Source organism: Cherax quadricarinatus, chromosome 30 (genome assembly GCF_038502225.1).
Source record: "Cherax quadricarinatus isolate ZL_2023a chromosome 30, ASM3850222v1, whole genome shotgun sequence".
NCBI lineage: Eukaryota > Metazoa > Arthropoda > Malacostraca > Decapoda > Parastacidae > Cherax > Cherax quadricarinatus.
In genome coordinates, this window is record NC_091321.1 from 12646320 (window position 1) to 12658657 (window position 12338).

The 12338-nt window shown below is 46.6% G+C and overlaps 1 protein-coding gene across 7 annotated transcripts in view; it reads right to left on the bottom strand.

The window, feature by feature from the left end:
• Positions 1-12338, bottom strand: part of Sap47 (Synapse-associated protein 47kD) — a 319381-nt gene that overhangs the window by 59913 nt on the left and 247130 nt on the right. The gene's annotated exons all lie outside the window — the stretch shown is intronic.

Below are 12338 nucleotides of genomic sequence, written 5' to 3' on the forward strand. Positions count from 1 at the left end.
CTATACCTTTGGTTAAAATAGGATCCAATATTGTCATTGACTGCATGTTGGAGTCACGGCAGTAATTATATTTCATCATACAGGAAGGTGTCATTCTCCTGGCTCTGTTTAGGAGGAAGGCTGGCAGAGGCGGTGAAAATGAGTAGAAAGGTAACGACGAGTCAATCATATTTAGTGCGTGGGTCGTTATCTGCACTCCTTCACACTTCCTCCTCCCTCTCCCGCCCCTACACATGCAGTACTTGGGTCAAAGCTCATTACTGGTGCAGGCTCACCCTTTCCAGCTGCCCCACTTTCCTGAGGTGGTCTCACTCCTCTCATGCTCTACACCTCCTTCAACTACTACCCCTTCCCCTCTCTCATGTTTCTACCTCTCTATCAAACAGCATCCTCCTCCTCCTCCTCCCCTCCCTCTTCTCAATACACTCACCATGTATACCTGGAGAGAAATAGAGGTAAACACAAACCACAGGCACAAAGTAAGATGACCCAGCAGTGCGGGACACAAATATCACCATGAGGGGTAAAGCAACCCGGCGTGAGAGAGGGGGTAGGTGTTTTCAGGATCTCTGCCGTCTCTACTGAATGCAAGCATTTTCTTCAAAGTAACATGATTGCTTATTTTAGTGGCATTTTGCATTTACTTATAAATATGAAGTTTCACGAATCAGGTCTCAATGTTAAATTAACTTTCTACCAGTCAGTAGGATGTGTGTTTCTGTCAGATCTATGATTCCTAGAGTGCTGCTGGGTACATGGTTCTGTGTTACTATCAGATCCATGACTCGTAGAGTGCTACCTTTGCCTCTGATAAGTTTGGAGAGCTTTCCTAATCTCGGAGGCCGGCCCTGAGCCAGAATTGTCTAGTGCTGCCGAATGTGTCACAGTCGGATTTATAATGAAAGATACATACATACTGTTCCTTGAAGCTTTCCATCACCAGAGGGCTCATAAGAACCACTTTGTAGAGAACCACAACTAGAGGAGATTTTGTTTTGTTTTGTTTTCAGTTTGTGCACACGAATTCGTTTTCCCACTTATCTCAAGACTTTTTTTTTTAATTTGTTCAACCGTCCGCTGTGAATTTTTTTATTTTTCCATGCAACGGAAAGTTTTTCTATATATTTTGGGGGCACTTTTTGGTCGTTGGAACAAACCAGTAATCTATTTTAATCCAGTAAAGTCGTGTACATCCCATTTTTTATTTTGGCTTCCCTTTTTTTTTTCATCTGCTGTTAAGATCAATATTTGTTGCTGGGTGTGTGCTTCGGTATTCAGGTGGTAGCTGCTGCATGTATTGATCCTGGATCAGTGCACCCAGAACAGTTTTCCAGGGATTGTAGCCACACCAAATACATTGAGCAACAAGCTTTTATTGGGGCAACGTGTCGCACTGTCTAGAGCTTTATCAGGCCATGATAATGTTCCATGTAGAGCCTCATCACGTCAGGCTAAAGGTCTGGATAAAGTTGTATCAAGTCAAACTAAAGCTCTGTGTTAAGCTTCAAGTCAAGATAAAGTTCTCTGTAAAAGTTTATCAAGTCATGCTAAAGCTCTGCGTGCAGCTTCAAATCATGTAAAGCTGCGTGCAAAGCCACATCAAATCATGACTTGATAAAGCTCTACACAAGAGTGAAACGTTGTAGTCATAAAAGCTCATTCTGGAGTGCGTCTTTATTCCAATAAATTTTCCAGGGAATGTTGGAGAGTTGGTATTGATCTGGTGCAAGTTAATACTCCCAACTACTTGATCAAAGGCGACCATTACAGAGATATCACCACGACTGGCATCACCCTCATCACTACTTCCCTAACACCAGCTATCTAACCCATTAAATAATAAATGATTTATTCCCACAAGATACAAAGGTTTTACAAGCTAGGATGGCACTGAATAGTACCTAAGGCAAACTAAAACCTAAGACTAGTAGAACAAATTAAACAGTGCATATATAAACACCATAAAATGAGACACAATACGAGAAATTTTAATTCACCTACTGAAAACACTACCCCGTCTCTCACTACACACACCACCGGTATCAACAACAATTTTGTCTAGTTAATTACAAAACCCTTAACCCTTAATTAACCATTATTTCATCTAAATACGTATTTCGTCTAAATTCGTATTCAAATGACTTCTGGTTCGAACGTCCCATTTCAAAAAAAGTGGGAAGATTCTGAGGGTAAAAGTTTCAAGCTCAGAGATGGAAAAGTCAAGATGCTGAGAGGCTTGGCAGCCAAATATCCAACATCCAGCAGTTGCATATCACGGAGGCGGAAACTGATTGCTACTTCTCCGTTTCCCTCCATCTCTCTTTCCATCGCTGTCTCCTCCATCTCTTTCTCTGTTTTCTTCATTTTCTCCTCCTTCGTCTTCTCCACATCCAACTCCTCCTGCCCCTCTATTATTCCATCATTTCCTGCTCGTCCTCCTCCATTTCCCTTTCTATCTACTCCTCCTTAACCCCCCCCCTCTACTTCTTCCCCTCTCCATCTCTTCTTCGCACCCTTCTGTCTCTTCCTCCTTCCTCTCCTGCTGCTGCTGCTGCGCCGCCTCATCTTCATCCTCGTTCATCATTAAAATGAACGGTTGCCTTGGTGACAGTTGTGGAAGGTAGTGCAAGAGTCGAGAATATTCTAAGAGATGGATACCTGGACATGAACCCGGGAAATGACAGCCACAAGCAGAGAAAAAACACGCATTAGAAAATGTCTCGTTTCTGGATTACATAGTCAAGGTGCATGTGCGGAAAGTGAGGTCAGATAAGGGTCAAGTAATGATTAAGCAGCGTGGATAAAAGGTCACCAGACGACCTCGTGACGACGTAGGCGGGGCGAGGTGAAGCGTGCTCTACAACTGTATGGGCCAAAGTAGTGGATGTGTTGTAAATTCCTGCTTTCTGTACTGTGTTTGAAACTGTGTCAAGAATACTTTCAGGCGAGGCAAAAGCTAAGAGTAAAAGCACATGGAAAAGAATAAGTCACAAAACCACAGCTGAAACAGTGCACAACTAACACAATTTGGAGACAAAACTTCAGGCAACATTTATGTCTGCCCTAAATCATTATTAAGTCTGACTGGTTCGAGCCTTCATAATGCCTGGATGTCGTCTAAAGTTTTCTCTCCTTATTGTGGATTAGTTGTGAAAGGACCTAGAAAACACGTATGAAAAGGAGGACTGTAGAAACCATGAAGTTACCTCATGACGGGGTGACTTTACAAGTCAACTTAAGACACTATAAGCCACCTGTGCTACATCTCCTCAAGCATATGGCAACACTTCAAGTACATAAAAGCATGAAAATATATTTATTTATTTGCCGCCAAGACTAAAGTCTGGAGGTAAGGATGATGAGCTACGAGGAAAGACTGAAAGAACTAATATATCATGTTAGTGGAGGCACTGTCACACCATACAGTGTAGTCAAGAGCATTGACACGGTGGACTATAACACACTGCTTTAGAGGGATGTGACAACATTGCACCACTGACAACACTGTACCACTGTGACAGCGCTGAACCACTGTGACAACACTTCAACACTGACAATGTACCACTGTGACAGGACTGCACCACTGTGACAACACTGCACCACTCTGAGAAAACTGTACCACTGTATCAAAACTACACCACTGTGACAGCGCTGCACCATTGTGACAACACTGTACCACTGTGGCAACACTGTACCACTGTGACAACACTGTACCACTGTGACAACACTGCAACACTATCACAATGTACCACTGTGACAACAATGAACCACTGTGAAAACAATGCACCACTGTGACAACACTGCACCACTGTGACAACAATGCACCACTGTGACAACAATGCACCACTGTGACAATCTAACCAGTAACAATAAGAAGGTTCGTCCGGCGTTCCGATAATTAAACACAATGTTACGCAATATAACAGAGTCGGCCACTGCAAATAAGTATTTCTGGGATTTTTAAAAGAGCATGCACCAGCCCACCCTTACTGTGTCACCAGCCCACCCTTACTGTGTCACCAGCCCACCCTTACTGTGTCACCAGCCCACCCTTACTGTGTCACCAGCCCACCCTTACTGTGTCACCAGCCCACCCTTACTGTGTCACCAGAACACCCTTACTGTGTCACCAGCCCACCCTTACTGTGTCACCAGCCCACCCTTACTGTGTCACCAGCCCACCCTTACTGTGTCACCAGCCCACCCTTACTGTGTCACCAGAACACCCTTACTGTGTCACCAGCCCACCCTTACTGTGTCACCAGAACACCCTTACTGTGTCACCAGCCCACCCTTACTGTGTCACCAGCCCACCCTTACTGTGTCACCAGAACACCCTTACTGTGTCACCAGCCCACCCTTACTGTGTCACCAGAACACCCTTACTGTGTCACCAGCCCACCCTTACTGTGTCACCAGAACACCCTTACTGTGTCACCAGCCCACCCTTACTGTGTCACCAGCCCACCCTTACTGTGTCACCAGAACACCCTTACTGTGTCACCAGCCCACCCTTACTGTGTCACCAGAACACCCTTACTGTGTCACCAGCCCACCCTTACTGTGTCACCAGCCCACCCTTACTGTGTCACCCTCCCACCCTTACTGTGTCACCAGCCCACCCTTACTGTGTCACCAGCCCACCCTTACTGTGTCACCAGCCCACCCTTACTGTGTCACCAGCCCACCCTTACTGTGTCACCAGCCCACCCTTACTGTGTCACAAGCCCACCCTTACTGTGTCACAAGCCCACTCTTACTGTGTCACCATCCCACCCTTACTGTGTCACCATCCCACCCTTACTGTGTCACCATCCCACCCTTACTGTGTCACCATCCCACCCTTACTGTGTCACCAGCCCACCCTTACTGTGTCACCAGCCCACCCTTACTGTGTCACCAGCCCACCCTTACTGTGTCACCAGCCCACCCTTACTGTGTCACCATCCCACCCTTACTGTGTCACCAGCCCACCCTTACTGTGTCACCAGAACACCCTTACTGTGTCACCAGAACACCCTTACTGTGTCACCATCCCAACCTTACTGTGTCACCAGAACACCCTTACTGTGTCACCAGAACACCCTTACTGTGTCACCAGCCCATCCTTACTGTGTCACCAGCCCACCCTTACTGTGTCACCAGAACACCCTTACTGTGTCACCAGCCCACCCTTACTGTGTCACCAGCCCATCCTTACTGTGTCACCAGCCCACCCTTACTGTGTCACCAGCCCACCCTTACTGTGTCACCAGCCCACCCTTACTGTGTCACCAGTCCACCCTTACTGTGTCACCAGCCCACCCTTGCTGTGTCACCAGCCCATCCTTACTGCGTCACCAGCCCATCTTTACTGTGTCACCAGCCCACCCTTACTGTATCACCAGCCCACCCTTACTGTGTCACCAGTCCACCCTTTCTGTGTCACCAGCCCACCCTTGCTGTGTCACCAGCCCACCCTTACTGCGTCACCAGCCCATCCTTACTGCGTCACCAGCCCATCCTTACTGTGTCACCAGCCCACCCTTACTGTGTCACCAGAACACCCTTACTGTGTCACCAGCCCACCCTTACCGTGTCACCAGTCCATCCTTACTGTGTCACCAGCCCACCCTTACTGTGTCACCATCCCACCCTTACTGTGTCACCAGCCCACCCTTACTGTGTCACCAGTCCACCCTTTCTGTGTCACCAGCCCACCCTTGCTGTGTCACCAGCCCACCCTTACTGCGTCACCAGCCCATCTTTACTGTGTCACCAGCCCACCCTTACTGTATCACCAGCCCACCCTTACTGTGTCACCAGTCCACCCTTTCTATGTCACCAGCCCACCCTTGTTGTGTCACCAGCCCACCCTTACTGCGTCACCAGCCCATCCTTACTGCGTCACCAGCCCATCCTTACTGTGTCACCAGCCCACCCTTACTGTGTCACCAGCCCACCCTTACTGTGTCACCAGCCCACCCTTACTGTGTCACCAGCCCACCCTTACTGCGTCACCAGCCCATCCTTACTGTGTTACCAGCCCACCCTTACTGTGTCACCAGAACACCCTTACTGTCACCAGCCCACCCTTACTGTGTCACCAGCCCACCTTTACTGTGTCACCAGCCCACCCTTACTGTGTCACCAGCCCAACCTTACTGTGTCACCAGCCCACCCTTACTGTGTCACCAGCCCACCCTTACTGTGTCACCACCCCACCCTTACTGTGTCACCACCCCACCCTTACTGTGTCACCACCCCACCTTTACTTTGCCACCAGCCAACCCTCCGTCACCGGCCCACCCTGACTCTACCATCAGCCCCCAGGGCTGTGCCAACACCGGAGAGGGCTGAGAGAAGCTCAAAGGTGACATGAATAAGTGACAAACGTGGTCATGAACGTGGTTAATTGAATTCAGTGTTGACAAGTACGAAGAAACGAGGTCACCAATATATCAGTTTTTTAACGCTTATTGCAAACTTACAATATTCTTTATTTTTATGTTACATTAAGTTCAGATATATTTGTTTACATAAACTTATACAAACGGATAATTTAACCACAAATAAACTAATTAAAAATACTTTTGAAAGTGTGGCCACGAGGTGTATCATGGACTGAAGGTGTGGCCACGAGGTGTATCATGGACTGAAGGTGTGACCACGAGGTGTATCATGGGCTGAAAGTGTGACCACGAGGTGTATCATGGGCTGAAAGTGTGGCCACGAGGTGTATCATGGGCTGAAAATGTGACCACGAGGTGTATCATGGGCTGATAGTGTGGCCACGAGGTGTATCCTGGGCTGAAAGTGTGGCCACGAGGTGCATCATGGGCTGAAGGTGTGGCCACGAGGTGCATCATGGGCTGAAAGTGTGGCCACGAGGTGCATCATGGGCTGAAAGTGTGGCCACGAGGTGTATCATGGGCTGAAAGTGTGGCCACGAGGTGTATCATGGGTTGAAAGTGTGACCACGAGGTGTATCATGGGCTGAAAGTGTGACCACGAGGTGTATCATGGTCTGAAAGTGTGACCACGAGGTGTATAATGGGCTGAAAGTGTTGCCACGAGGTGTATCATGGGCTGAAAGTGTGGTCACGAGGTGTATCATGGGCTGAAAGTGTGACCACGAGGTGTATCATGGGCTGAAAGTGTGACCACGAGGTGTATCATGGGCTGAAAATGTGACCACGATGTGTATTATGAGCTGAAAGTGTGACCACGAGGTGTATCATGGGCTGAAAATGTGACCACGATGTGTATCATGAGCTGAAAGTGTGACCACGAGGTGTATCATGGGCTGAAAATGTGACCACGATGTGTATCATGAGCTGAAAGTGTGACCACGAGGTGTATCATGGGCTGAAAGTGTGACCTCGAGGTGTATCATGGGCTGAAAGTGTGGCCACGAGGTGTATCATGGGCTGAAAGTGTGACCACGAGGTGTATCATGGGCTGAAAGTGTGACCACGAGGTGTATCATGGGCTGAAAGTGTGACCACGAGGTGTATCATGGGCTGAAAGTGTGACCACGAGGTGTATCATGGGCTGAAAGTGTGACCACGAGGTGTATCATGGGCTGAAAGTGTGACCACGAGGTGTATCATGGGCTGAAAGTGTGGCCACGAGGTGTATCATGGGCTGAAAGTGTGACCACGAGGTGTATCATGGGCTGAAAGTGTGACCACGAGGTGTATCATGGGCTGAAAGTGTGACCACGAGGTATATATAAACTTAGAAAGGTAGAAATGAAGGTTGATATCGATGAAGCTTCGTCTGAACTTTTCAAGGCCTCTGGGATTTCACCTGAATCCAAGCTTCTTCTCCAAAGAACAGTGAATACTCTTGCCAACGATACTTTGCGCTTTTTTTTATTAATACCACATTCCAGGAAGCAGACCCAGGTGCTGCGCTCCTCGACATTTTGTCAATTTTCCCTTCAGAAATTTGAAGGAATCTGAAGGAAATACAATTTTCGGTGGAGGTAGTATGTAGTGGTGGTGGTAGGTAGTGGTGGTAGTGGTGGTGGTGGTGGTAGGTGGTGGTAGGTGATGGTAGGTGGTGGTAGGTGGTGGTAGGTGGCGGTGGTGGTAGGTGGCGGTGGTGGTAGGTGGCGGTGGTGGTAGGTGGTGGTGCTGGTGGTGGTAGGTGGTGGTGGTGGCCAGGGTGAGGGTGTAACACAAGGCGGTGATGAAGAATAATAATGTAGGATATAGCTGGGTGTCACGAACACACAAGAAAGCAAGTCGGCGTCCCCGTCCTGTAGTCGACCACCTGAATCCATTCATAGGATCGTTCTCTTAGATTTACTGTCTCACCACACGGCAGAGTGAAGGAAGTGCTATTGTAGTAGGTGAGAGTTGTGGTGGTGCAGCAGGAAGTGTTGGTGTAGCAGGAGAGAGATGTGGTGGTGCAGCAGGAAGTGTTGGTGTAGCAGGAGAGAGATGTGGTGGTGCAGCAGGAAGTGTTGGTGTAGCAGGAGAGAGATGTGGTGGTGCAGCAGGAAGTGTTGGTATAGCAGGAGAGAGATGTGGTGGTGCAGCAGGAAGTGTTGGTGTAGCAGGAGAGAGATGTGGTGGTGCAGCAGGAAGTGTTGGTGTAGCAGGAGAGAGATGTGGTGGTGCAGCAGGAAGTGTTGGTGTAGCAGGAAGTGTTGGTGTAGCAGGAAAGAGATGTGGTGGTGCAGCAAGAAGTGTTGGTTTAGCAGGAAGAAAGTGTTAATGCAGCGGCAAGAAAGTGTTGGTGCAGAGGGAAAAAAGAAAGTGTTGGTGTAGCGGCAAAAAAGGTAGTGTTGGTATAGCAGGAAGTGTTGGTGCAGCGTGACGAAAGTTAGTGTTTATGCGTCAAGATCAGTTTCAGTAACACAGACAAACAGAGGAGACCGGGGTTATGTTAACCTTGTTCTCAAGGCATTATAACCCAGACACTTGAACTAGTCTTTATCAAGACACACAGAATGGCCACCTGTTTACACTTTATAACGACCCCACTGGTCTCCTTACACATGCTACCCCTATTCACCTAACAACAAACACGTCCCTGGGTGTTAGTTATAGGTCGCCGCATCCTGGAGACAGTGCAGATGAAACAATAATTAAGACGGAAATAGTCTCTGAAGGGACATGGACAGGCTAAACAAAGTTGACCAAACTAATGACTATTGGGGTTTAGACTGAGTAAATGCAAGATAATAAAGAAGAGAGGAAGGAGAAGGGAACCAGAAATGAGGTACAGCTTAGTGACTTTACAAACTGCTTATCAGAGAGAAAAATTTCTGGAATCAGTATCACAAAAAATATATCACAAGAGTATCAAATAAGCAGGATAACACACACACACACACACACACACACACACACATATATATAGGGTAGTGCAAGAGCATATAGATACACATAAAGCCTAGGAACTGAGGCCCGAAACAGCAATACAGCTGGATTTATATCTGCAATTGTTGTATCTGTTACAAGTAAATTAATATATTTGCTTAATATGACTGGTATCTTATTTTCGTTAATAAAATACCTTGCCATATTACATGTTATTATACTATTTCTGCATTCCTCAATAACTGAACAATGGAGCGCATACTGTTCATGAAAGTGACCATAAATCTGACCACATACTTTACATTTAGTACGACCATCCGTGTGTACGAAATTCTCGGAAGTACTTGTAACCTAGCCTAAGTCTTGCTACTACAACATCAATCAATCTGTTCACACTGCAAGTTGCTCTGTAGACATATTTATTTACGTTCATGTTATTATGAGCGACAGATCTACTCAGGTTTCTAACTGTAGTCCTATAACTTTCGTTTTCATTATTTACTTCTACATGATGTACGTAAGGCAATCATGGACTAAGCAGCCCTAGCGTGGAACTCCTACTTGATAAAGCGCGTACAAAAGCTAGAGGTTCAAAAGTTTGCAATAAAACTATTACAGTATCATACAGATATGTAATATGCAGAGAAAGTGACAACTCTGGAAGCAAGGAGCGCATCAATATGATCACAACATATAAAATCCCAAGAAGCGCTGACAGGACAAAGACAGGAAGTTGGAAGGGACATTACCAGAAACAAAGAACTACCGATGGAAGATACGCAGGTAAGCCATAGCGAGGGTAAATAATTTCTTCAGCCTCAGGGCGATTGAAAGATGTAACAGGATAGATGAGGTGAGGGTGGTGGTAGAGGCTCCCTCACACACAACCTCAAAAGTTAACAGAACGCGGTAGACCAGAATTCTGTAGACAAGAGGTGAAGCCTACCCACCCAAGAAAAGGGGCCAGGAGATATCTCTCGATGATCTCCTTAATAGTTTGACGCGCACCTTAGTCACTGCGCCGACGGACTCAAGCCTATAACTTGGGTAATGGAGGTCGTTGGCTGTCCCATTCTTCTAAAGAATAGATGCTATAAACAACAGCGGGACCGATCAACCGTGGACCACTGACATATTGGGTATCGGAGAAGACCATTCAGCCGGGTAAAAGACCCGTTTGGTCATTAACTTTTGCCTGATCTTTGCATGTTTATGTTTTTGGATTTATTTACACTTAGACGTTGTTCAGTTCAGCAATGTCTCCTGCCTTGAAGAGAGTTGTTAGTATACAGAAGTATTCTAGCCTGGAGAGAACAAGTAACTTAAAGAATATCATTGCTGGCTCAGAATCTCGTCTTGAAAGTTCAACTTATCCAGCCTATCATTTCAGTAGGGAAGCCTCCGACTTCACTTTTACTACTACTCTCTGAGTTCCATTTGTTAAGAAATTAAGTGTCATCTGCCCACTTTTCCAGTAATTCCTTTTGAACATATTTTGAGCGCAACCCCACACTGGCCACACCTATCACACACAGCTTCAAGAATACAGACAATAAAAGTCCAAAAGGCCAGATATCAGTGATGTTGATCAAAGCAGTCTGGGAGGAAGGGCCAGGAGTTAAATCTAGACTCACAAACACTACTAGGTGAACACACACACACACAAACACAAACACACACACACACACACACACACACACACACACACACACACACACACACACACACACGCCTGATGGAGTACCATTAAATTTTACTAGAGTAAGTCGACCCAAACTCCCAGACCTGCATTTCTTGTAAACTTTACCATAATTTTTGGAAGACGGAGTTTCCTGGACAGAAGAATAGTAAAAACTATATTACTTGTCAGATGGAAAGTGAGACGGACGGACGGACGGACGGACGAACGGACGGACGGACGGACGGACGGACGGACGGACGGACGCACGCACACACACACACACACACACACACACACACACACACACACACACACACACACACACACACGCTAAATAAAAGACAAAGAAATACAAAGAATTAAAGACAAAGACATACATATCAATAAAGACGGATACATGGAGAGATAAAGTGAGACACTTTTTTTACAAGGTTGAATTTACAGGCTAAGAGATGTTATTCTCTGTTTCAGCTTATTTACAACAACATGCGTCTCTCACCGCCACCAGTGTTGTACAGTGTTCACTGCTTAACGCAGTTATCACCAATGTTGTACAGTGTCTCACGAAATCGTAATGACACGATTACAAACAAATCATACCACGGGTGGGGTAGAACCCGCGGTCAGAGAGTCTCAAAACTCCAGACCGTTGCGTTAGCCACTGGACCAGCTAGCCACAATAAGATTCGCCCAACTAGGTATATGGTGTAGAAATATACCTAGTTGGGCGAATCTTATTTTGGCTAGCTGGTCCAGTGGCTAACGCGACGGTCTGGAGTTTTGAGACTCTGATCGCGGGTTCTATCCCCGCCCGTGCTTTGGAATGTTGTACAGTGTTAACTGCTTAATACAGCCATCACCAGTGTTGCACTAGTGTTCACTACTTAACAGTTATCACCAGTGTTGTACATATTAAGTGTTATATGTTATAAGGTGATGTAACTACAACATACTACAGTATGAGGGTTTCATGAGGCATAAAGTGAAGACAAGCTTTCATACTTACCACTTGTAGCAATCACTACCACACCGGTGCCAGGATGACAGAAGTGTCTGTGGCATTATGCAGTATGCGCCACAGTACAGCGTATGTGGCAACATACAGTGTGTGGCACGATACAGTATGAGGCACGATACAGTGCAGCAACAAACCCTCCTGAAGCAGTGATGAATGACAGTGAAAGCTGTGACAAAATTGACTTCCTGCACAGGGAAGCGCCGCCTCCTGAGCTTTAAACTCAAATTAACTTTGACGACCCCAATCCCACCTCACAAAATGTGCCGGATATTTGAACGTCGAGAGTCATGGTGTTAACCCCCCCCCCCGGTCCCGAAGGTGGGCA